This window comes from Nipponia nippon, unplaced genomic scaffold, assembly GCF_047370975.1.
Source record: "Nipponia nippon isolate SJK-2023a ecotype South Korea unplaced genomic scaffold, ASM4737097v1 scaffold_3, whole genome shotgun sequence".
Classification (NCBI taxonomy): domain Eukaryota; kingdom Metazoa; phylum Chordata; class Aves; order Pelecaniformes; family Threskiornithidae; genus Nipponia; species Nipponia nippon.
The window spans coordinates 100224968-100251822 of record NW_028262347.1 but is presented as its reverse complement, the minus strand read 5'-3'; the positions used below and the strand labels follow the sequence as shown (position 1 = coordinate 100251822).

Below are 26855 nucleotides of genomic sequence, written 5' to 3'. Positions count from 1 at the left end.
GGGAATAAAAGAACAAATGCATAACAGATGTTAGTTGTATTACTTATTAAGCTACTTGAAAGTGCTGAGATCTTATGAAAAAGAGCTCACATCAAAAAATATAGATACACTATGAATGGAAACTATTAGAAACAGTGTTATATATAACTAAAGTAGCTCAAACTGTTTCTTAAAAAGTAGAACAACAAATTCAGTCATACCTTTTTTCCTCCCTATTTATTCTATGAAAAAAAGATAGGTAGTTTTTCAAAAGACTCCTTCTAGCAGGCTGAACAACCTTACCAGTGGATCAGCGTTAGTCCTAACATGAAGGGTTGTGTCTAAACTCAGCTGTAGGTACTGATTCTGTAACAGACCCAGCTGATGCTCATTTTCTGTGCAGCAGGGTTAGCAGGTCAGTGGTGTAACACGGCTGCTTTTTATCAGAGCCAGGTGAGGCAGGGGGCTTTTTCAACTGCCAACCTTAGGGCCTGGACTGCTGACCTGAAATTCAAGGAGAGCAGCCTCAAGAAGTCTTAAACTCAGACAAAGGTAGGAAAACTGTGGGATCTCTGTTTAAGGCTGCTGGAGCTTCACTACTTTTATTCAGCAGTTGGAAATGCTTGAAAGAAAGAGCGAAAAGTTAAATGTGTGAGTGAAATAGTGTCTACCTGAAATTTAGTCAGTTTTTCTTTTCTTTTAAAGTAAAAAAAAAAAAAAAGGGCAGTTTGACTTGCTTCTAAACTTGAAGTTGTCCTTTGTTGTGTTAAAAACCAATGCAAGAGAATATAGAACAGTAAAGAAACCATGCTGTTAAATGGATAAAGAAAATACATTAGAAAGAAATATCTAGAAATAAGGTCTTTTTTTGTAATTGCTTTCACTTATTAGCCCCTTTGGCTTTGACCCAAAAGGTGGCTTTATAAAAAGGTGTTCTCTAGTTCAATCAGTATTTCTAGCTGGCCTAGAAACTAAAATTGGAGTATGCAAACAAATTGTCTTCCTATTTACTCAATCTCTGTTTATTCTGTATGGCATATCCCACAATTTGGAAGCTGTGTAGCTTTGTTTCTTTTAAGTTGTACTTTAACTTGGTGACACTGTGCACAGCTGTAGGGCATAAAATGAAGACATATAGGGCTATATAGCTTGGTCTATATGTGACTATAAAGTTACTGCTTGCATCCCCATTTGAGTTCTATTCCTCAGCATTACAAGGAGTGTTGTGAATTCCAAAGCATTCACAAGGTTTACTACAAGATATCTGTACTTCTGTTTGTTAGGAGTTTGCCTCAAAGGAAGCTTATGCTGCCTTCTAGTCCCAGTTTACTCAAATGATAACAGATATCAAAGGCTTCTGAAGATGGACACTGGATCATCTCTTTAATGTAATATTGTTGTCATAGGGGCTAAAGTTATGGTTAGGAGCTACAATGAATACAGGATTCTGTTCACAGAGCTTGAAAGTGTGGTCTGAAAGGCAATCTGAGCATGGGATGCATCAGATATTTTCCTCTTGAAATACTTGCTGGGGCAATTCAGTAATCCACCCTTAAGATGGAAAGGACACAATGGGCTATTTTAGCCTTAGGGTCTTTTTGTTTTGTACGGCAGCATCACTGCTAATGATGCTGAATGGGACACCCCAAATAACTAACTACTGGAAGCTAAAGCAATTTGTGAAGCATCTTAGAAATGTTTGTGGAAGCCTTGGGTAGATGTGGAAATAAATATGAAAAAAGCTGCCTCTCACTATGTCATATATTATTTACATTCATAGTATATGAAATTGATTAGTGTGGTTTCAGAATTACTTTTGTGTGCCAGATGTGTTAACTGAAAAAAAAATGCATAACTGCAATGCAAGGATAGGAGATGGTCCTTGGGCAGCTATTTTGCTTCCTGGCTTTCAGGAAGCTATTTACATTCGGGCAGGACAAAAGAGATAGACTTGGCCTTTCATATTACTGGGTTTGAGAAGTCTTGACATTAATTATTTTAGAGTAAGTCAGTTCTCTGATTCTCTACCTTGCTAACTGCTGCTGTATTTCACAAAGATAGGTAATATGTAGTGGATGCCCCTGCTTTCATGGGCAGTAGTAGAATACTTACTGCCATTCAAATAATCATTGCTATGTTTCAGGATTAACAAACCATATTATGGTAAATGGTTTAAAAAAAAAAAAAGACATTTTAGACTGTCCTTGTAGCATTTCAGGGAACCAATTCTATCCTGATTCACTGTTAGAATGTTCAATCAGTGAACTGAATCTTTATAAACAATTACATGTTAAAGGGAAAGTTTTGTCCTGATCACAAAACTTTCTGAAGGTGTACAATTTCCTAAAGATACCAGTCTATATTGTTAAGCACTTCTAATACCTTTGAAAGTCTGGTGCCATATTTTATTGTTGTACAAATAAGCACTTGTATGGCATACCAGGGTGTCAGCATATCAGAAAGCTGTTCCGATTGCTGTACTGGTAGTATCGATTGACTGTAATCAATAATGGTACAATCAAAAATAGCATAAGTGCTGCTTACCCTTCAGCTTTGGATCTGGCTTTTTGCAAAATGGGAATATTTCACCTTCTGAAACTGCCTTTCCTTCTCATCTAATGCTGCTGCTTTCCTCCTCAGTGGAGTTATATGTAAACTATGATGACGCACGTCTAAAACAAGTTTGAATCCTGCTTTGCAAACATTTATATATGTTTATAAATTGGTCCCAGCATATCCTGTTATCTTATCTCTGAGCTCCGACTGTTGATAGAGTAATTTCTGATCCCTTCTTCTTCATCAGTATACATTCACATAAATTTATGTGGCAGTTTAGAGCCAATTAAAATTTATAAGCCACAAGTAGTGAGTGAAATTCTGAGGATTAATTTACTCACTGGAGTATTAATCTGTGTAATGTAGTAGGTTATCCTTCAGTAAACTTGGCTATATGGAGATAGGGAGATACATTTCCTTGCATGTTTTACTGTAAATGCAGTAATTAGTCCCACTGGGCTGTTGAGCCTGAACGGTTACAGCCAGCCGTACCACCGCAGCCTTGGGATGAACCCTGGGAAAAAGAACTGAATCAGCAATATGAATTCCAGTCGCGTTTATCTGGCAGGATCCATCTTGCTTTTCGTTCCTTACTCAGAGTTTGAGATCAGGAAAGAAAAAGCTAAATAAACAAAAATAATTGAAATTGAAAACAAAAAGACAGCGCTTGCTGTGAATATCAGAAAGTATAACCTATTCCCCCTACCTCCCCTGAACCTATCCATTTAAAGCGATTGAGAAGGGATTGGAAAGGGAGGCAGTGATCGTAAATTACTTAATACTTTTGGCAGAAGGAGCTTCCTCCTTAAGGCTTGTGAGTTAGGGTCTTTTTCCACTTGGAAAACCTAATTGATCAAGCCTAGTAAATCTGACTTTTGTTAATGGGTTTTTAACTATCATTTATTCAGCTAATGATCTTGCTGATAGGGAGCAGGGACAGAAAGAGTTTGTGGCTCATGAAGGGCCACAGGAAAAGCTGGTGCCTGATCCAATGTTTTAATTTAGATACTTTCCTCTGTGCTTCCTTTCATCAACTTCTGCTTTCCTCCTAAGTTACTAACTGAGCTTGCTATGGTAAACCCACTAGAATTCACGTGTTTAAAAAATAAAAAAATTAAGTAAATAAAGCTGGAGAAAAAACAGGTGTTAAGGGAGCCTGGAAAGATAAATTATTTTTATGGTTTTGTCTGGAAAAACCCAGTCAGGACAAGCAAATGAATAAATAAATGGGCTGTAGAAACTTGTATCTTGGGAGCACTGAGGTTTCAGGATGAAGAGTTGCAGTAAGAATTCCTCTCCTAGCCCTGGTTTTTCACTGCTGTCGCTGGCTATGGGTTGGAAAGCCAGCATCCCTGTTGTTCTCTCACATTATTGGATTTATCTATCATATTCCCTCTGACAGGGATGATACTGAAAGGCCAAAACCTGCTGAATTGCCTTTATCTGGATGACATGTGAATTATCCCTGTCCAACCTCCTAGTTCTAATACTTGTGTTTGTCAATCGATGTTGAGCAGAAATATGGGTGTAAAAAAAAAAAAAAAAAAGGTAAAATGGCTTTCTGCAGGTAATTCCATGTCAGCTGGGAGCAGAACACAAGTTCTCCTTGGTAAGCCCTGCCCTGTCCCCTAGGCTGTGCATCCTTCCAGACCCTTCTTCCCAGCCCCCAAACATCAGGTCCTTGGGGAACTGTCTGTCCCTTGGACAACTTTAATCCCAAAGCAGGTTGTGGCCTTGCAGGCTGCTATGTGGCAGTGAAAAGTAGGCAGAAATCATGGTACGGCTACTGGGCTTACCAGTCACTGATTGCCAGCTGCATGTTATGCTAAGCTGTGTGTGGAGAAGTCATGTTAGCTATGCGCTGCAAGAAAGTGGGGAAGAACTGGCTGGTTTCTGACCTCTTTATAGGACCAACACTGGAACAGAGCCCGGAATAAAGGTGTGGGATTTAAAGGTTTTTTTTTAAACTGGAAATCATGCCAGTGTGCACTCACTTATGCAATTAAGCTAAAAGACCCTTATTAAGGCTGTCCGACTCTCAAAACTTTTAAAAATTACGGAAATATGGTCATATATAACACAGGTGCTTTTGCGGGGGGGAGGGAAGCTTGAAAAGGTGTACCGAAGACTGCTGTTAGAAGTAGTAATTACCTTTCAGGTTTCACATAGCTGACAGAAAGAGTAACTTCTGTCTCAATCAAATTCAAATGTTATTATCTGGTTTTAAATGGTACTTTATTGCATACACAGGTATGTACTCTGAAGAAAACAAAACAAAAAACTATGTGGTACATTTTAAACTAATTCATGGGGGAATGCTACCTTGTTTCATACTGTATTATTTCTAAATTGCTAACACTAATTCTTTCTTCCACCTTCTCTCTCTCCAATTTATTGCAGCTTGCATACGTTCTATTTTTGTGTGCACTGTTTTCTAATTATCTTCTATGAGATTACTACTATATCCCTATAGAGAAGAACAGAAGTTGGTAGAGATTCATAAAATGCTCTAATGGATATGTGAATGTGGGGGAAAACAGTGATTGCCTTTTTGTTCTAGCTTTTTAGATGTCTGCCTCTATTCAAACAGTGGCATTCAGGAGACAGATTTGATTAGTATACTTTTGTTCCATGGCAGCATTTTCTAGGGGGGAGTCTGGTAACAGTTGTCTTCCACAAAGGTCCCCATCATAAACACTAATGCTTGTCATTTGTTCTCACAATTCTCAATGATTTCTTTGTCCTTATTTTTTTGTTACTCAAACTTGGTCACTTTTATAGTTGTGTTTTTTTTTTATACCGAGTATTCAAAAAGGATCCTTACTCATTTGAAATAAAAATGGAATGAAATTGCAAGTATCCAAGTGTAATTGTGAATAATGTGGACTTTATAACATAACTTACTCTTGCAATGACTATGATCACTTTGTATTTGAAGGAATAATATTTTTTTCTCCATGACCTGAACTGAAATATTCCCTTTCCAAAGATTCCCCAAGATTTTACTCTATATAAACAGAACTAGAAAATAAACTGCCATGAAATGAAGATTCTTGCACTTCTAACATTTGGGCCTGAACAATTGGTGAGAATCTCCACTGGGGAAGTAACTTGATTTTCTTTGGGCTTGGACTTGCGAGGCTTTCACTTGGGTGTAGCAAGGCCAGCTCTCTGGTAAGGGAGCACCATTTTGAAAGCCTTGACTGGTCTTAAAGCCCTTTTAAGGGGGCTGAAAAGTGCAGTCACAGCTGTAGCCATGCCTAGCCTTTACCTCACTGGCCTGAGTCTGTCCCCATTGCCAGGGAGCTGCCTGGGGCAGCGGCTGCCTTGTTCCCTGGCTGGGGCGGTGGGACAGGCCATGCCCTGTCCGGGCAGGGGAGCCCCGCCAGTGCCTGGACTGTGCCTGAGGGTGTACGCCCGGACCCAGGGTGACTTTGGTTTGGTAGTTGTAATAAGGATGAATAAAACCATAGGAAGCTTTTAACTGAATGGAGAGAACTCCACTGGCTTAATTGGGCTTTGGATCAGCACTTCAGAGAGTTGATCCTATTCTGTAACATGCAAAAACTGAAGCATTGACCCTATTTGCCTATATACTTAGTGGTGCAAACTGCTATAGCATAAGGAGTTAATACTGTTGACTGTGAAATGTATGACACAGGCTATGCTCCTGTCTGATAGAAAGAACATCTAGAATGGTGCATATACTCAGCTGGGAGGGCAGATGTAAAACTTGTTCAAAGCACTGGGAGGATAAAGCAGTTTCTGATTTATTTCAAATCTGGATCTATATCAAGAAGAGTGATAAGACTGCAGACAGATGGGGTGTTTTAAGCAGATCAGTTAGAATTGCAGGATTACTGGTTTGGTTTTTCTTTTTTTTTTTTTTTTTCTTGGCATCATGCTGTGGCCCTTTTTGAGATATAATGGCAACATTACACATCGAGTTATTTGGTCTTTTTTGGTCCTTAAGTGACTTGTATATATTCATGTAAAACTGTTTGATTTAAATTCCCATAATATATTTGAACCAATCATTCTTCTAAATTAGGTTTATAAGACCACTGTGAAGCAGCACTCTCCCACCCCAATGCACCAATGTTTGACTATTCCTGCTATTGTACCAATTCACATCCCACAATGTGCCCTGCTATTTTATGGAGGAAGTATTGAGTTCATTGATCTACAGCTGTATCTTACTGAACTTCTGCAGTCTCTCTGTCTTTCTCTCTGCCTGCTTGAAGTTATAGCTGAAAAAGCTATTCTCTGCTGATTAAAATGCAGGATGTGCTGGCTGGCATTGCTCTTGGCAAACACTGCCCTAGTCACCAGGGTGGGGAACACAGGGAATAATGAGTGTTAATCCTTGTTAATGATACATACGAAACATGCAGGCCAGCCAGCCCTGGGTGTCAAAAGACCCTGATTTACAAAGCCTCACCTCTTTGGAAAGAAGTGATGAAGATTGATCACTGCTTTTTGTCCACTGATGTTTACTTCCCATTTATTCTGTTCTTGACCTTTGTTCTGCTTGAGCTTCATCACATGTTAGCACACCCTTGTGTGGTCTCTTCCATGTCAAAGAACTCGCTTGTCAGGCAGTATTTTTCTTTCTCTGCTTTTTTTTTTTTCTTTTTTTTGGTAGGATCATAATTCCTGTTTGTCCACTGGCACTAAGAGTGTGCTTAAATTTGTGTAAGGAGGTATTTGGGGCAGGTGTCAGTCTCTGGGTGTTTGTGTGACTGTGTGTTGAGGGAAGCGACACAGCTAGTGCCCATAGTATGAGCTGTGTGCTCATTCTACGTGTGGGAAAACCCTGAGGTGCAGGGGCTTGCCTATAGCTGTTGGTTTGTGGAAGCTGTTATCCCAGGCTGAAACGCCCTGGCTGGGTTGTGGAAGAAAGGGCATAATGTACAAACTCCATATATGTTTTCTTTTTGACAAGAGAAATGCTATAGATAATGTGGGGCGCCTCCACCTTGCCCCAGGCCACATCCCAGCTGGCTCGTGCCAGCCAGCCTCCCAGCTGCAGGCTGGCGTTTGCGTAGTGGAGGGGGAACGTGCCAATGCCTGAAGCTGCAGCAGTAAATTATTATCATGATGCTTGTGCTGCCATGTCCTCTGTTGTCCTGGGAGGGAGAAGATGCTGCATTAACCAGCTGTTTGGGCTCCTCTGCCGTCCCCTGGCTCTGCCTCGCTCAGCTGCCACAGGATTGCTGTGAGGTGTGGGAGAGAAACCTGCTGCAGCACTGTCGGACTCTGCGTGGCTCTGTTCTCCTGGATTTTGGCTCTTCTGCCATTCTATGTAGGACATAAATGAAGAGGATCATACAGCCCTTTACACTGTGATAACAAATGGCTTCCAGTGTTTCACATCTACCAAAGTAATTTAAGTGTATGCACATGGGAAAATGTATTTTATTGGAGATTTCCAGTCAGTATCCATATAATTACCTTGATAAAAATGTCTTTTTAAAGGCTTTCTAATGAGACTTTCTAATAATTTCAAAGTAGTCAAGCACAGGGGTCTTGATCTTTTCCAAATGGACTACGCAAAACAATAAGCTTTGGTACCAAACTAATAGTGCAGGGGAGGGGAGGCCAGGCCAGGCCAGGCCAGCTTTGGTTTTAGCACTTCTTTCTCAAGCTAGAGCTGCTTCTATTTATACCCACTGGAGGGTTTAAAGGTGGGCTTATTTTACAGGCTGGGTCATGAACTGCTGTGCTAGATTCACCAATAGCAGCAGCTATTGGTGATATTCCCCAGGTCCTAGTTTCTTGTCTCATGGAAAGATCTAGCCTTCTTTACACTTTTCCTAATGGTCTGAGTTACTTCTGTGATTAAAAAAACCTACAGCTGGTTTAGGAAAAAGAAAGAAGCATCATAAAAGAATGAGATCATGAAGCTTTTCTTTTTGATGAAGTACAATTGAGTTGTATATTTAATGTGAATAAATGGCTTGGATTTGCTGCTTTATTTGAGTCTACATACAGTGAAGAAACAAATATATTGCTGTGGGATTACTTCAAAAGTTCTGCTTTAAAAAAAAAAAAAAAAACAAAACAAACAAAACCAAAACCCAAAAAACTTGTATGCACTAATGAGTGTACTATAACTTCTACCACAAGGCCCTATATAAGGCCTTTTAAACAATATTAAAAAAATAATTATCTTATGTTAGATGCTGGCAGGTTACACTGACTTTTTAAAATTCCTGTGCTGCATGTAAAGTAAAAGTACAAATGATAAGGCTACCTTAGAATGGTAGGATACTTTGTCTTCTGTGGGGACTCGGGTACATAGCCACTGTCAGCTTCTGTCTTTTAAGGAAAATGGTATGATAAGGGTCTAGCACCTGGGTACATGCAGAATTCGCAACTGTACATAATAGTCTTAGGCCCAAATGTCTTGTAATTGTAGCATTTTATAAGTGCATTTGATTTGGTACGTGTATGTCTGAGGGAGAAAGGAAGAATTTATTTACTTTTGACTTTTTTTAACTAGAAGATTCTGGAGGGGCACAATGGTAAAGTGGGGAAAGCATTTTTCTGTGGAAAACCAGGCACAGATGTAGATGCTTTTCCAGCCTTCATTGTGAAGGCCAAACCCTGATGACCCTTTGTGCTCTAGGTTGCATGCTATGGTAAGCTTTAGCCATGCCAGCTCTGTGTTCAGAGGAATGTGTGTATGTGCTATAGAGAGACCACAAACAGACAGTGAAGTCTCTGGGACGGTTTAAACTGGTGGTTTTCAGCAGCATTAAACATTGTCAGTCAGCAGCTTCTGTATTTGCATGACTACTTACATACATGAACTAACATCACTGCACTTGATCAGATCTTAGTCTTCATTGCTCAGTACTGGTATCATGAATATGCATGAGCTATGCTGGTGGGAAAGGCATGAAGGATGCAGAGCTTCACACAACTATGAACCTTGTGCTCTTGACATAATCTCCACAAATAGCAATACATTTGGGTAATGTACAAAACTTATCTTGTTCATTGGTTACTACATGGGACTCTCAAGAGTCACATGTGCAACACAGGAGTACGGTACCACTGAGTCCTTGCATCTGAACTCTCAGTTGAGAAAAGATGATAAAGATAATCTGGCATTCAGCTCTCATTGAATCCTTAAACACTGAAGGTTTAAGCCCTACCTGTCAAAATTGTTGTTCCTTGTGCATTGTAGTTATTGGTAAAGCTTGGGTACAGTTTGAGCTTGAGAAGTGAGATATTGCCTTTCCTGTGCTGCCTGTTGTGCCTCCCAGTGCTAGTCAGGATTTCTTTGCTAGATCCTTTGTGGATAGAATCACAACCCCATCTGCTCTTCAAGCTGTTTCTTTATTTTTAGGTTCATGCTGTACTTGGTCCCCTTCCCCTGCAGCAGCAACACACTTTACCTCTCTGACAAAGGCTTAAAATATAAGAATGGTGACACTGATTCAGACCAGGCAATGGTTACATAGCTCCTTTCCCTCACTACTTGGTATGTTCTGGTGGCCTGAAACACTACCTTGCTCTGACAAAATAAGTGGATGCTCACATACAGATTACAGTAAATGCTTCGTTTGGTCCTTATTCAGGGAAACCCAGGTTCCCATCAGTGAGAAAGGTTTAGTTTTTGCTTTAACTTTTTTAAACCCTCTGTTGTGAGCAGACATCAGTGGGCATCCTGCAATCTATTAGAAAAGCGAATTCATACGTGTGGTTTTTGTTATTTTTAATTCTTGATATATTGCCAAATCCCAGGGCCATATTTGTCTGCCTGCTTAATTCACTTTTGTAAACAGTGAGCACAGCACCCTATTCTGATACTCAGGCTATAAAGTGTGTTACATAAGGAAATACATATGAATATTTTGAAGCGTAAGGATTTGTCATCTTTAGGAGACAAGTAATTGTCCAGTCTTTATCTGTGTGTGTGTATATATATTAAAAATATATATTAAAAATATATATTAAAGTCTCAGTCATAATTCTTGGATTTGTTATTTTTTTGACATTATTAAAGAGGGACTAGCTCATTTTTTTGGAACAACCTTAAGGAGAATGTGGTTTAAATGTTTATTGTTTTTAACTCCCCATTACATGATTCGTTAGCATTAATATTTAATTTAATGGAGTAAAAAGATTAATGCCAGTGTTGATTTCTAAAAAAGGCAAAGATGCTGCAGGACAGCATTTAGCTTTGTTGTGCTTTAGAAAATATTACTGAGGAAAATATTCATGCAGCAATCGTACAAATATTCCTTTCCTTCCCCTTGCCCCTCCTGAAATCTCTCCATTCTCTCATTCTTTATTCCTAAAAATAAGCCATAGGGTTCTAATGGGGACACTGATTAAATATTCTGCTCTGTAATGTATGCAAAAGCAAATCCCGACAGGAATCAGGGACTCTGAAAATCTGTTGTGAAATGATTATCCTGAATGACATTGTAGAAATGGTCCATGAGGATGTTGTCAATAATACATTACATAAAATCTGTTTGAAATAAACCTTGAAAATTACATGATATTCATGGGAACCTGAAAGAATTATCAGTAAACAAATTTAATCAGCTTGATGTTATGCATACCACTCAACCTCTTATTATCTGATCATCTTGGTTTTAGAATGCTATGGGGAATTGAATGACAATTAATACTAAGATAGAGCTGTAGGAGCTCATGTGGTGGCTGCAGGACTACCTGAGTCTCTTAATTTTTGCTCATCTCTCTTCATTTGCATACATTTCTTGCCGCCACAGTCTTCAGTGACACCCACTGATGGTGACCTGGCTGTTTGTTGCTGCAGCCATTCCCTTAACAAAAAGGCATTTGTCAACAAAGAACAAACCTACTTGACAATGAAATCATTCTAATTCTTCCCACGTACTGTGAAATGGTTATACCAATGTCTAGACATTTCTTCTTGTGATATCCGAGCTGCATTGTGATAATGGAAGCCAAATCACAAAATCAAGCGCAGCATAAACTACACATTAAATTGTGTGCAGATTTATTGATGCTTCTTGCAGTAAAAGGCAGGACCATGGTGAACTCCATTGCAAGTAAGTTCAGAAGAGGCGGGACCTACTTCTGCTTCACTGACATCAGTAGAAATTTTGCCCCTGACTTCACAAGGAGAAACAGGATTGGAATTTCATTCAACTGAAATCTGTGTTCTCAGGCTATTGGTTACTAGATGTCCACTGAGAAAGTCTTGTGTAAGACAAAAAATATGCAAGAGGACTTGATGGGAGCTTCAAAACTTCCTTTTTGTAAATAAAAGAACAGTGCAGACTTTGTTGGTATGTCTTTCTTATTTGAGGTCATTGGTCACATATATGCTAGCATCTAGGACTTAACCTTAGTGTATGCTTTCACAGTTTTATGCATGCATTGCCTACAGGGATTTTCTGCTTTGTGAATGTATTCAGATGAAATCATGTGATATTAGAACTGTGCGATGATGTCCCTGTTCAAGATAGCACTTTGTTCACTAGTTTTGAATATTCAAGTGAGAATGCTGCCAAGAAAAGCAGCGTCCTTTCACAGAGAAGCCACAAATGTCTTTAAAAATGATTCCTTCAGGCTGGTTTATGCAAGATGGCAGAAATGCAGCCAGATGTATCTTTAAAAAAGATCCCAGGTGACATGGGGGGTGGAAGTCAGCTGATACACAATAAGTTCATAGCTTTGCCCAAAGACTCTGTCTAATCTTTAGGCAAGTCACAATAGAAATGACTTTTGCAACTGTAAATGATGGATGTACAATGATTTCTGAAATAAAGGGCAAGTACTTTATTCTTGATATTAGCAAGATGTGTTCTACTAATTTTTTGGGGTCTTGAAACATTTTTCCTTGTCATTAAGGTCACCACAAAATGTACAGACTGCCTTGCATTTAGAAGGGTGATATAACCTTTTGAAAAAATATTTTTCTAGATGGTAGAGTTGTGAAGGAATTTAGAATGGAAAGGGGAATACCCTTTTCTGTGATGTTTAGCTGTGCTGAAGCAGGATAGTATATGTTGAATGGGGCACCTGTCCATATTATATTTCAATGTGTACCAATCTGGAAAAATACTGATGAAAACAATATCTGCTTCACAAACTCTTACTTTTCTTTCAGATGTTTTATCCAGTTCTGTTTTCTCATTTTCCAAGTTCAATGGTTTTACCTTTGCATCACCTTAGCTAAAGTCATGGAAACTTAAAATGAAAATTAAATACTCAAGCAGAGTACCTATTTTCCTGTTCTTGTTATAAGAACACTAAAAAAATTAATGGTCTTCTATTAATTGAAAAAAATATTACTTCAGGCTGAAAATAAATGAAATTGTGAGACAGAAGATAACTTTTTTTACCAAGATAAAATGCCTTAACCCCTCTCTGAGGAAAGATGACGGAGGCCAACCAGCTGGCATCAGGAGGAGACGTGATTTAGATCTACTATAGCTGTATCTAGTCAAAGTGATATCTTTGCTTAACTAAGTCAGATTCATATTAATGGAGACAGTATTTAGTGTAGTCCACTAAAGGTCTTGCTAATAAAACCTTTGTGTTGGTCAGCGGGGGTGGAGAGGGATGGGACTGCAAATATTTAGGACTAGCTTATTAATGAACTACCATCATAATAGCTTGCTAGGTTTTAATTGATTATTTTGGATTCTTTTAGTATGGAGAAGGGAGTGAAAGTGTGTGTAGAATCAAGAATGCTATATGTCACCTACGCTAGGAAAATACAAATTTGAAGATAAAAATACTGGTTTGGATTATGAGGCTTTTATTTTACATAAATTTGTACCTAAACCAAGCAGCAAATCAGTGCTTGGCTGTTTTGATTCCAAGCTACGGGTGGCCCGCATGCAAGGAGTTAATTACATTTCTTGGCAAAAGCTAAGAGCTATAAACATCTTTGAATTGTTGCAGGTATGCTCGCAGTAAGAAGTTGCATGGAACTTGCTTGCAATCGATGCATGAACTGCACTGTCAAAGGCTATACAGGAAGGAGAATCTCTAGCAACCCCCTTTATTCAAGTGCTTTACGGAAACAATTGGTCAGAGTCCTTTCTATGGTGATTGGTGTTTAATTATAGGTCAGTACCTAAACAAATCATAAGGACAAAGTTTTCCAAGTCATTTGTATGACTTGAAATATTTTTTTCTTTTTTCTGATTGAGCTAAAGTACTGCCTACTGAAATAATGTGAAATAAGGTGCTCCTGTCTTGCCACCATTCAGCTTTTGTGGTGTGCTGTTAAAATCCGAGCAGTTCCCTTGCTTAGGAAATTACAAAATATAGAATTGTAAAGATAAATCTATAGAAAAAAGATAAAAAGCATACTTTCTGACACCTTTTACTGAGTACTTTATTAAAGCTTACTTTGAATTACTTGATCTCTTCTTAGGCTGTGTTTTGCCTGATGAGCTTAATTGGGGGGCATCCATTCACATTGATTCATATATTTAAATCCTAAAGTTGCTTCCTGTTTACTCAGAAACTAATTTTCCCATATTCACTTTGCAAGCTTGGTAAGCTCAATTCACCTTGCATCCGGAGATTTATGAAAAAAAGGATACTGGCCAAAGGACTGAGATGTCTTGCCTAGTATTCCAGTCACTGGAATACTCCAAAAGGTCTTACCTGATCTTATATGTAGATCTATACATCTTTCTCAGGTGAGCTTATATAATTTTTCCCATTAGTGTGAAGTATAAAGGATATATCATTAATGATCTGATTCTGCTTCCTCCCCTGCACTTACACTTTCATTTATCCAAAGAATATTGGATGCGTAACACCTACAGGAAAACAGTATTATGCATTTGAAAAGGTTTCTGCACACAAACAGTAAGTCTCTTCCTGTGTCTTTGTAACACTGGTCATTACAGGTGTTTCAGTCAACTGGGTAGCTGGTCTTTAATACTCTCTCTGCTTACTGTGTTTCTCCTTCATTTAAATAATACGAACAAACCCTATAGTGTATGGTTGTTAGCTGAATAATTTTCTGAAATAAATAGTTTTAATAGATGTACACTAGAGCATAATTTCATCTTTTAAATATGTACTTTCATACAAATGGGATTTTATAAGAAATCTGACGTGACACACTGTTATATTACCTTCAGAATATTTTGTTCAACACAATGCAATACAAACCAAGACTGGAATATGTCTAGCTATGAAAGGCTGGGGGGAGGTAAAGGCAGTAGAATGGCACTACATGTTATTGGTGTAGCTACCCTGCTAAATGAGCAGATGAAAGCTTGTTCTTCTGCATGGTTTGACATTATCTGACACTGGCACTGGTTTCTTTCAGCTCTTGACAAAGTAGTGGTTAAAAGGAAAATGTGTTTTTGTGACAGTCCTGTTCACAGGTAGTCCTGAGCAGTTTGGCAAGGGAAAACTGAACCTTTATTGAAAGTCATGTCCAGACCCATGAATAAGAGACTGGAAAAATGACATATCACACAAAACACAGATCTCAACCTCTGTCTCCTCACATAGGCAGTAGTATATATACAGATTCGGTATCCTCTTAGTATTTCTACGACAAACTCAAACTAGACTTTTAAATCTTTCCTCTTTCCCATTCTGGCAGTTAAAATCTTACTACGAATCCAAAAGCCTTCGTATCTGACAGTCAAAATACAGCTTTGCTCCTGGTTTTCCTGCATGAGTGGTGTTCTAATGAGGCTAATGCAACCCAGCACTCCAGGTGTTTTTGTCATTATTTTATGTCCTGCAGAAGAACTGTAGCCCACTTGAGAATGAATTCACTTAACTGAAGTAGTGGAATAACAAGCACAAAATATGTGTGAGAAAAGATGACTGATTTGGATAAACATAATTCAGTGAAGTCTTGTAATAAAGTAAGTCAGTGAAGAATGGTTAATCTGGTCAATGAACTTTTTGTAACCCTTCTAAATTAACTGTGCTAAGCCATCTAAATTAAGTATGCTGTCTCATGTATACTAAATAAATTTAAAATGAATGCTTCCTTTACAGAGAAAATAGATGAAGTTTCTTACTTCTTCACAAAAATTGGATAAACTGCAATTTTTAATCCCAAAGAAAATCTGAGAAGGGCCGTTTAAGTAAGCCAATCCATGTAAAGCGCTCAAAACTGAAACCCCACCTATCAGATACTGTTTAGACTTATCTTGTCCTGTGATTAATCTTTGTCTTGTCTAGAAGAGTTAGAACACGCAAGTCTTAGACTAGGTATTCAGACTTCCATCTCTGACATTACTTTACTTGTCAGAGACACTTTTTATTGCCTTGTTAGCATCATGAACTTAGTAAGACTTGGCAGCTCTGGCACAAGAGTGTATCAGCAGAACTTAGCTTGCAAGGTCATGGTTCACTATTACGTGAAACCTAAGAACATGACATTCTATTGTGGTATGTGTTAAACATACCTTAAATGTTTGTTTTTGTATGGCAGGGATGTGGAAATACTGTACTGGGTGGAACAGTGTCATCTTCTAGTTTTAAAAATTAAACTTTTCTTTCCTGATTCTTCCCCCCCCCCCCCCCCTTTCCTTGTGTTAGGAATGCCACCTTCCTCATCCACTCTTATGCATTTTGCCATGCATTGAAAAGGGAGGAGAAGAAATTCAGGTACTTTCAGGTATTCTATTCTTCAGTTTTTCTGGGTGTGACTAAGCCCTTTTGTCTCCCAGTCTTTGATGTTGCTGTCAATTTGGCCTTCCTGCTCTGTTGTCTTCTATTTGACATCTTGAAGCTTCCTCCCTCCTTCAAACTGTCATTAGTCTTTCCTGTAATTTCTCTCTGACCTTCCCTTTGGGAAATAACTGAATCCAGCAATATGTCTTCTGAGTGAATATGTCCGTTTTTCAAGGCATATCTGTTACTACCTTCAGTATCATTTAAGTACAAGGCCTTTGGTCGTCTTGGATTTTTATTTCTCTCTTCTGTGACTTTTCTAATTACTGTTGTCAGGATTGGACTCGGCTGAATAACTAGTAACAAGGTTTTGGGTGTCCTGGGTTGCCTTAGCCTCAGAAGGGCTGTTAGTTTGGTGTGCTCTGCCCATCAGTTACCAGCCTGTGCAAATCCTCACAGACATGCTCTGCTCGTCTTTGGATCTGAGAGCTCACCAATGTGTAAGGTGAGGTCCTGTCCCATGGGCTTTTGAGGGTAAGCTTCTGTTATGGCTGAGGTCAGATTGCAAACCCAGGGTATGAGAGCTGAGTGAATCTGCCTTTTGGAAAGTCAAGCTTACAGGCTGTGAGGTAGTGCCATGACTTGAGGATATAATTAGAGCTCATCTAGTGATGTACATTTGCTTGTTGCTTATCTAGTACTACATGTTTGTCCATAAGTGTGTGTTCTTTTTTTAATCTTATAAAATAACGTATAAAATTGGAACTGGCTTCATGCTTTACACCTTTATTAGACCTATCTTATACCAGTCTTTCAGACACCAACTGAAACCTATTGCTTTCACCATGACATAGGGAAAGCACTGTCCTTTTCGCACTATTTACTTGAGAGCCCAAAATAGAAGTAATATTCAGGCAATCATAAATGATCCATTCCAGGAAAGCTGTGGCGATCAAGCTTATTGATTCGGGCCTAACCTATTCAGCAAATCCTTTTTATTAGCAGGCCTTTGAACAGAATGGCACACCAAAACCCATGTAAACTTGTTGAAAAACTATCCACAATTACTCAACCACTTTTACAGCAGCCTCTAATGTTTCTCCAGCAATTGTCCATTGTTTTTTCCTCTGTTCTCTGACCCAAATGGTTAAGTCATGGTATTGTCTGTCTGCCTTAAAATAACTACTGCAGTTCAGCTGTGAGGTGACTACATCTGAGCAGTGGGTAAAAAAGATTTTATGTGTATATATATCTCTGCATGTATGTGTATGTATACATACTGAATATCTGCAGTAAATTTGTATGTCTGAATGTCAGTCTACATACACACGTTTAGGTAATAAACATTAATACATGCGCTCATTAATACATACACTTATATAGAACCTAGTCCTATAAGCACTTACTAATGCTTCAGTTTGTTGGTGAAACTAATGTGAGTAAAATCTCATGGTAGTAAAAAAGTTCTTGTATGAAGGTTTTCAGCATCAGTCCATAAGTTTCCAGGAAACGCTCAATGATTTTTAGGGATGACTGTGCTGAACAAGGGGAAGTCAATGCAGCCTGTAGTAATAAGTGCCATTGTCTCTGTTATCTTTAAAACAAGGTTGTTTTTACCTTTCATATATGTGTATCTCCAGTTAAAATTAGCCATAGATAGAACAAGAATTAGCATCTTATTTCTTCCACTTTAGTTTATGATGATTGTTGTCTGATAAATCAGAAGTAGATACCTTGGCTGTTGAAGTCATCTGAATTTGTGGACTGCAGGCAGAATTAGTATAGCAAAGCTGGCATATTTTACTCTTGGCTCACTTGGATCTTTTATAGAAACAGTGCTTACTGTGTCAGTTGTACCATTTTGCATTTTAATAAAAGATGGCTAAAACACATAAGTGCTGCAACCAAATACACAAATCTCTAGCATTTTCATACTGGCACTAGCAGTAACTCTGAGAGCACTTTGGGGATGAGAGGTAAGTTCTCATTCAAAACTGAACTACTGTACATGAATTTATAGTTCTGTGTCAGAATGTAATGGAGAAAATGTTTTGCTGTGGGAAAACAGAATTTACTAGTGGATTCAAGTGTTACTTCAGCTAAATATGATAGTATTGGATGTGGCAATATCATGGTATTGTTTTATTGGCAATTAGATTCCAAACTGGCAGGGATGTATGAATATAAGCCTCAATTATGGGACCGTGGTGTTTTAATGCCATCTGTCAACAGTTTGCTCCTTATGCCACAACATGTGTACCTTTGGAGAAAAAAATTATTGAATAGAAGGAGTGAAGAGGTAAAGCACACCAAACTGTACTCCTGTTTTTAACAAATGCTGTCATTTATGGAGTTTGATGTGGTACAAACAAATTTACATTTGCAAAACTGCACAAGCCGCAAGGTTTCCTAGTTCATGCAGTATATTGTGAAGATAAGCAATATATACTGCTAGAGATCTTTTTGATCTAAGAATGCCTGTGAAACCTGATACAATACATATATAAAAATGTGTCCATAATTTCTCTGAATTATTGGCTGTTGTAAATAATGTCTTGTAAATTAAGCAATCCTACCAGTATGGGGATTTTACAGATGACTGTGGAATTCCTTGCAAGGGTTTGGCCAGTTGCCAGGTTAGGTGCTTGTATTACGTTTATTTATGATCACTTTATTATGTTCTTAATTATTATTTTAAGTACTTGAGAAATTTGCTACCAACTGAACTTTTGGTAATTATTATTTTTCTACTAATGGGTAGTACTTGGATTCCCAGCCAACTGTAGGACACTCTTGGGCTACTGGCTATACAAATACAATAGTGAACTTGCTAAGATGGCGAAAGAGGGGTGGAAGCACATACAACAGCTAAGAAGGTGGGTGCAGGCACACAGCATGTCTTGCCTCTAATTCCAGATCCCAGCACTGAGGTGGAATCTCCAGGCAGCTAAACCTTAACTTCAACACTTTATTGTAAATAGCACTTATGTAAGATGTATTTTAGTATGACACAATGAAAACAAAATTGATATCCCCTGAAAATTAGGACTCTCTTTGCTCAGGGGTAAAATAAATATGTTGGAAGAAGAAACTGTTGTAGTGATTAGAAATGGTAACAGTCTGGTTCTGATCTGCAACTCAGTTCTTAACCTAATAGTTTCCAAATCCTCTTTCAAGCTTGTTTTTCTTCTACAGATCCAAAAGCAGGCACAGATTGTGTACAGTCTTTGTTAAACCCCAAAAGCTGGGGGTCCTATGCCTGATGGTGATAATGAAATTTTTGCCCTATCCATGTTCTTCTTAAAGGAGGAAAGAGAAACTTAGTTGTGTACCTGGGAAAGATCTAATATAAGGAAGTAATCACTAGCATACTATGAGGTACTATCTCTAAAGCACTTTGAGTCACTGTAAGAGTACGTGATTGGATGGTATTTTTATTGCCTAGCTTGCTGTTCTGTATGAAAGATGTCTCTGTATATAATGTGTATTATGTATGCAAATATACACAGACACAAATGATGTCTGAATATACATTTATATGAATTAATTTGAGCTGTTAGTGATGGTAAATACTTTTTTAATTAAATTGAAAACAGGCTGTACAATTAGAAGGTTTTGCCCAGGATGGGGTCAGGATTGAGAAATATTGGAGGTGAAACATTCGTAATGATTAAATGTTTCTTTGAATTCCCATATTACATAGCTTCTCCAGACTGTTTCTTTCTTCCTGAACATGAACTGTAACTTAGATTCCTTGGCTGTGCCTTTGGGGGAAGGAATATGTTGGAGTAGATGTTACCATTTTAAAACAGAGTAAAGCAGGAGTAATTCTGAAGGCTGTCAGATGAAATACCCTTTAGTGAAAACAGTGGTTGAGTGGAAGAAGAACTAGATCCCTAGTGTTTGTTGCTCAGCTGTTTCTACTTGAACAATATCCCACTGATCTGGGTTGCTTCTTTTCCTTCTCTGCCAGGTAATGCTAAGCGGGTTTTTTTGTTTTAAGAAGCAGTCTAGAGACTGCAGAACGGAGCTGGCAATACTGTAGCTTCAGTCATAAGCCTTGTATGAAAAGGATCCGCTGTCAAGCTAAAGCAAGATGAGATGAATGCTGGGTCAGGTTTTATACAGAGTGAGGTAAAGCTAGCATATTAAAATAAGGAAATGGGATGGGGGGAGAGGAATCAACAACAACAACAAGACAGCCCAACAGAGAGAATATAGGAAATGCAGGAAAATTGTATCAATGAAAGGATAAGAAGACTGATGAGGCAGAAAAATTGAGGAAAGTTACTTATAAATAAAAAAAAAAACTATTCAGGAAGGTGTGTGGGGAGGTATGAAAAAAAAACACTTAATGATGGGGTTAATTTTATCTTTTAAAATTCAAAATACAAATGTATTCATTGGTTCGGGGGGAAGAATGGAAATAGTGAGTGCTGTCTTTGGCTTTCAAAATAGCTTTTCACATTATTCTGTTTGCTTAACTTTGACATTGGTATTACATATTTTGACTTTTTCCCACAATGCATCAAGCCCCTGACTAGGCAAGTAGACCGCTGCTAAAAATATTTGAAGATTTCTTCTGTTTCCCACTAGGTATAAGAATTTATTATGTTTTTACCTTCAAAATTGCTTAGAAATATTTGCTTTGGAAATAATAATGTTCTCCACTTGTCATGATGGAAAGGTTGTTTATGAATCTAGCAGTGCTTTGGGGATCGTGTGTGGGCCCCAGCACAGCACATACACATCTCCATGGACTTGAATGATCTCCCTGAAGCTGGCAAGGCTGTTCTGATGCTTAAAGCTCTTTGGGTGCTTCAGTATCTTGTTCAGCATCTTGCTGACCTGGCATCCTGATATATTCTCACAGGTTGTTCTGGTTCACTGAACAAAGAAAATTATAAGGTGAATAGTAGGACAAAGTAGAGAGTTGTTCCATATCTTGGAGTTGTCATTGTATACAACAATGCTACAGGAGGAATAAATTCCTTATGAAAAGGATAGTAACATTGCTAAAGGGCCAGAAGTCTGTAATACCTGAGAAAATGAATTGGTTAAATAAGAAATGACAAAATAGTTGGTAGTTGAAGTTTGCTCTTGCCTCTGAAAGGTCAGGTTTGATGCTTACTATTAACAACTGCTCTGGCTTTATCTTAAGAATAATAGCTAAGCATAGATTTTTATCATCAGACTTGATTAAAAAGGCTGAATGCCTGAACTTTTCAGGTAAACATAGGCTTTCCAATCCTAATATTTCATAATAAAAGCACAAAAGGTGTGCATCTTAAAAGCCGAAATGTAAGCTGACAAATCGAACCACAACGTTGTTTTTAAAATTGGTCTTGGAAATCTTTTATTTTGATGTGGGTTTATGGTTTTGAACTGTGGGATCTCACTGAAGATCTTGTGTGGCATTATAGGAAGAGGAACGTGAATTCAACTCCAGAACTGGTGTATACTACACCTTGATGGAAAACTCTTAAGTTGCTTGTCTACTGGTTACCCACAGATGGGTCGGTCTGTCTGTCCCCATTTCTATTTTGCTTGCATAAAATTTTCAAAAGATCCTGGAGTTGACCAGAACCTGAAGAAATCAAGTGAAAAAGGCCCAGAATTTTGGCAAAACACATTTTCTGTTTTCCCAGCCAGCCCTTCTGGCAATACAGAATTTCCTGGTTTAGAACCATGCTGGAATGCTGTCCATGTTGCTGCTGATAAATACATTGTTCCTTAGGGCTTACATTCTCCATGTAAGTTTTCAGAGATAATTTAGATAGGGCATATAAATACTAGTAAGTCATTACTCCTAAATATTTGCATTCCACTGTAAGTTTTCTACACAAACTTGCACTGAGAAGCTGTGAAGGTCATATTGCTCGCTTATAAGTTATGAAACATGCTCCTTTTGAAGTCTCTGCTGCTAAATTGCTGTAAGTGAAAAGTCAGATAACATATAGATTTAAATAAAATTGGAAAAGGTGTCAAAACATTACAATGGTACAGAACAAGCTAACTTTGTTTCCTCCATTTTGCAACTGTACTACCATGGAGGTTGGTTTAGTGCTACTGCCCAGCAGCCAGATGGGACAGGGACTATAGTTGAGCTGCCTGCCAAATCCCCAGTTTTGGGGCAAATCTCAGATTTGTTTGCTGTCTTGAAACTTGTACTCTAGCTGTGCTAAAAAAAGCTGTAAGTCAATAATTGCAGACAAGTTGTCTCCTGCATCCAAGCCACACCTAATCAGAGCCTAATGTTGACTTTCACCATAGTTCAGTCTGTCCCGAAGTAACATTTTTGCCACTCAAGCGATGGAAGGCCAAGTAGCTTTTCTATGAGCTCTAGAGGCTTTTGCCACTTGGTATAGCAAGTTGAGGTGGTGAAACCTGGGGGAGGGTATTAAGATAGAGAAAGAAAGAAAAAGCTCCAAGTAGCTCTTGACAGATGGTGCTCGAAAATGAGTATCTCTTTGGCACCATGAATGCTCCCTGAGGGGTTCTTCATTCTCCGACTCTTTCTCTTTCTTTTTTCCCTTCACTTGCTCCCTGACACTTCCCTTCATTTGCTGTAATTTAAATGAAAGCTCAGAAAAGACATATTTGGTTTTAATATGTAAAGAGCTACTCCTGGGTTTGAAGCAGCCATTTAACATGCAGGATGAGTGAAAAGAGAAATGGAGGCTGGGGCTGCTGGCTGTCAGTTCCTGCCACAGCAGTTGCTGCCATTGCTTGGCTGCTATCAAAGATTCATCAGGGGGGAAGTCGCTGCTTTGCAGACAAAAATAACAGATGGTCGTTCATGTTTGCCTTACTCCGGGGGCCTTGCCACAATGCATGAGGTCCAAGAGAATTTGCATTACTGGGGGTGGTTGCTTTTTGTGTGTGTGCTCATGCATATTTGAACAGATTTTTTTGTTTTTGGATGTTATAAACTTGCTAATGAATTTAATGATGAACCTATAGATTTCCTGAGATGCTTACAGGATGTGTTGGTTTTGAAGTGAGTTTTAATTAAATTTTCCAGCGCTCATCCACAATTTAGCACTGTTCTGTTGCAAAACAAGCTTCTTACCACAGGTGGCAGGGCATGGATGTGACTCAGAAAAAAAGATCTCCCTGCTGCCAACCCAAATAAACATGGTTCATTTTGGAAAAATACTGATCACATTTTTTGTCTTCAGCGAACTAAATACTGTGTAGGCAAAATAAATGTCTGTTTCAGTTGAAGATCAATAGAGCAGAATAACATAATTAGGTTTTGAAATCTTTTATTTTTATATCTTTAAACTTACAACTTTTTTTTTTTCTTAAAACTAATTGGCTTTATCTTTACAGAGTAGTTCTGTTACTTAAAACTTAGCATTAAACTCCTCAAAATCAGGTACCTCTCAAATACTGTGTATGGCCCAGAAATGTGACCTTTAGTCTTTTTGTCTTCATTTTCTTAATATTATGGTTTCCTGTTAACAATGTCCCATTTGGTATTCAGGCTTCTTGTATAACTTGCCTTCAATGATAGCTGACAATGACTTCATCTCTGAAGAACTGGCATTGCAAAGAAGCAAGGCTATTGGTGTTCCCCCCACTCCCCACTTTTCTGACTATTAACAGTTTCCTCTTAGATATTTTCAATTTCTTTTCATGTCATAGGAGAGTTACCATTTTAACTAACAACTTGTATTTCTTGCATAAAGAAAACTTCCACTTACCGGGATGGTCTGTGGGCTCTTGTCAGAGCACATGGCCAGATCTTCTCCATGCTGGCAATGAAATCCTTTCCATAGGTTGATCCCAGGAGATGGGCAACAGCTCTGTAAAACCATTGTGCTCCTTTGGGCTCTTGTTTTGTAAGCAAGTTTGAAGATTCGGGTTGATCTTTGCTTATATTATATTTGCATTCTATGAATATTGCCTTTGTGGTTCAGAAAAGTATTGTTTCTTCTGTAATGTGCAATTTGGCTTCCAGTGGTTTTGTTCCTGTTCATGAAGCTTGTAATTGGCCACAACTACAGGGGCATGATATAAGCTGGTGATTCTACCAGTATTTAATTATCCGAGTTACTCGGCTGCTCTGTCCTGCTTATGTGTTCAGATGAACTGTCTGTCCAGGTTGGGTCATGAAGGACTTATTTTGGAAGACAAACCACCACTGAGGGTTTATTTATCATTGCTGGGTGTGTTTGATTCTTTAAGCTGTTTGAAACTGTTTCCTTTTCTTTTAGGGATACAAAGCACTTTGCAGTGCCCTCTGCTTTTGTTCTCTTCCTCTTGTGGTACTACAGACTTTACTTTTGCCATAATAATAGTGATGATTTGTGTCCAGTGGGACATGTGTGGAACAATCCACAAGTACCCACCCCTAGCCATGAAGTTCATAATTCTTAGCAATAGTACTCAGTGACACCATGGGTTTGGCTTCACTCTTTCCTTTCAATCCTTCCTCTTGCCTGTATGACTCCGCTAGACAAAGAAACCATGAAACCTGTAAGAAAATATGGCATGTGAAATTGTAGTGCTTGGACCTATTTTTTTTTTATACTGTCAATGATGGAGAGAGTTGAATAGTACATAAACATACCACATTAGGGGTATTTTATATAAAGTTGCTTTTTTTTTTTTTTTCTTTTTTTCTTGAAAGAAAACTAAAAAGAACATGAGACTCAGAGTCTCTTGGGTGGAAAACTTCATGTTCATAGCTTTCTGATTCCTAGCCCATTGAACTTTTTTCCTCCGGTAAGAATATTTTCATGGAGATATTTTTCCCTTCATCACGATGTGCCGTGTGACAGGATTGCTGAAATATGTGACACGTGCATTATTTCCCTGGTACAGGCAGGCTGTAGTTCTGAGATTTTCATACAACTAATCCTCTGGTAGGTGAATTATAGCTAGGAATGCTTCACAATTTTAAGGCAAGAGAAGGGTAATAAAACGGGGTCTTCCAGCTACTGAGCAGGTGTTTCCTGGACTACTTAGTAGAAAATTAAAGAATTGGGCAGAAACTGCTGGAGAACTAGGTGCATGGATGCAATGGGTTATGAAAGCAGAATATAAAAATAGTTGAAGACTGGTCTCCCCAGTTTTCACTGGCAACTCCAGAGAGCATGCAACACATTCATATGACACTTTATTTTTATTGCTGGTCTCAGTTTTAACTTGCTGTTTTCCTTTGGCCATGGAAACAAGAGGCATCCATAGGGTGCAGCTGCACTGAATTTCCACTCTGCTACAAGTGCTTATCTTCATTTAATACCAAATTGTAATTACAGCTTTAAAATAATGGTGTGGTTCGTTTTTTGTTGTTTTTTGTGTTTGTTTTTTTTTTTAATCATGGTCACAATGTTAGTCTGCTTATTTTCTGAAGATGTCATTAAACACTTGTGTTACAACATGAGGAGAGACCTTGATTTACTTTCTCTGTTAGGTCTAAAGGAATTTCCTTACAAAGATCAGTTTGTCCACCTCAACTTCAGTGAAAACTTCTAGTCTGGGAAGTGTTCCATGAGATCTGTGCCACAGTGTGCCATTCTGCCTCTGGTAACAGTCTTATTTAAATAGATTTTAAAAAATTTATTTTAGAGTGTGTATGTGAGTGTGTACCCTATTGCAGGAGCAATGATGAGGAGTAAACCACAGATCTAGACCAGGTCTGTTGTTTGGCCTCAGAGGGGTTCTGTCTGAGACAAAAGAATCATATATGTGTATTAGGTGAACTTGTGTACACCATGCCAGCAATGCATGTTTCGTAACCACACATAGGTGGATGTGGTAGTTTTGTATGGTACACATTTCGTACCAAGATTGTGTGTGCCAAAGCAGGGATTCTTGGCTGGTTTAACTTCAAAAGAATGCTGAGCAAAAGTTCGTAATAAAACCCTGTGCTAAAAACTTTGATTTGTTGTTATCCAAGAACAGCAGTGAGGCTCTGTAGTCTGTCAGGAGCCTGTGGATCCTGACTCCTGTCACCTGTCTGCTTTTAGGAACAATAACCTACGTCTGGGAATCATTCTGAGAAACCTGTATGGGTAACTGAGTCTAAAATACTATACCTGCATCTGATTGGGAGCTTTTAGTATGATGTGATTTTCTTCTCTTCTTAAATGACCAGTATGGCCACCACTTGCTTCCTACGTGGCAGAAAAGAAGGAGGTAAGCTGTGCATTGATAACTGGGTGGTGGTTGGCTTGCTTGAATTTAGGAATGAATTTCATGCTAAAGCAGTAGCTATTCAAGCATGACTGAAAATGCATGTAAATTGGGTTAGGTTATTTAATATGGCTGGCTGATTCTCAAGTGAATTTTGCTAGATGAACTGTGTAATCAAGTCATTGTATTATAAAGCTACAAGACGTGTACTCCATGTATAGATGTTTGGTAAATGAAAATTATTACTGTAATTTTGAGCTCAGTAGACCTTTTAATGTTAGAAGGAGAAAGAGGCTGGCTGGCTGTGATGGTTGTTGTGATGAAGGCCAAGATAACCTATCAGCAAAAGCCTTTGGGCCTTATTTTTAGATATCCAGAAGCACGACGAACTGGTAAAATGTTTTTTGCTGTGTTAGTCAAGTTTTTTGAACTCTATAAACAGATAAATTAGTTGAATACATGAAATAACATAGTTGGAGGCTCGTTTGCTCAGTGATGAAATTGTAGCTCTTTCTAACAATGCTGATATAATTAGGATTTTCTCAGTAATGCTT

The 26855-nt window shown here is 38.4% G+C and overlaps 1 long non-coding RNA gene across 1 annotated transcript; it reads left to right on the top strand.

The window, feature by feature from the left end:
- Positions 1–470: 470 nt before the first annotated feature.
- On the top strand, positions 471–26298 carry LOC148054798 (uncharacterized). Its single transcript, XR_015706986.1, has 3 exons — positions 471–531; positions 25580–25692; positions 26136–26298. It is a non-coding gene; the product is annotated as an uncharacterized LOC148054798 (long non-coding RNA).
- The last annotated feature ends 557 nt before the right edge of the window (positions 26299–26855 follow it).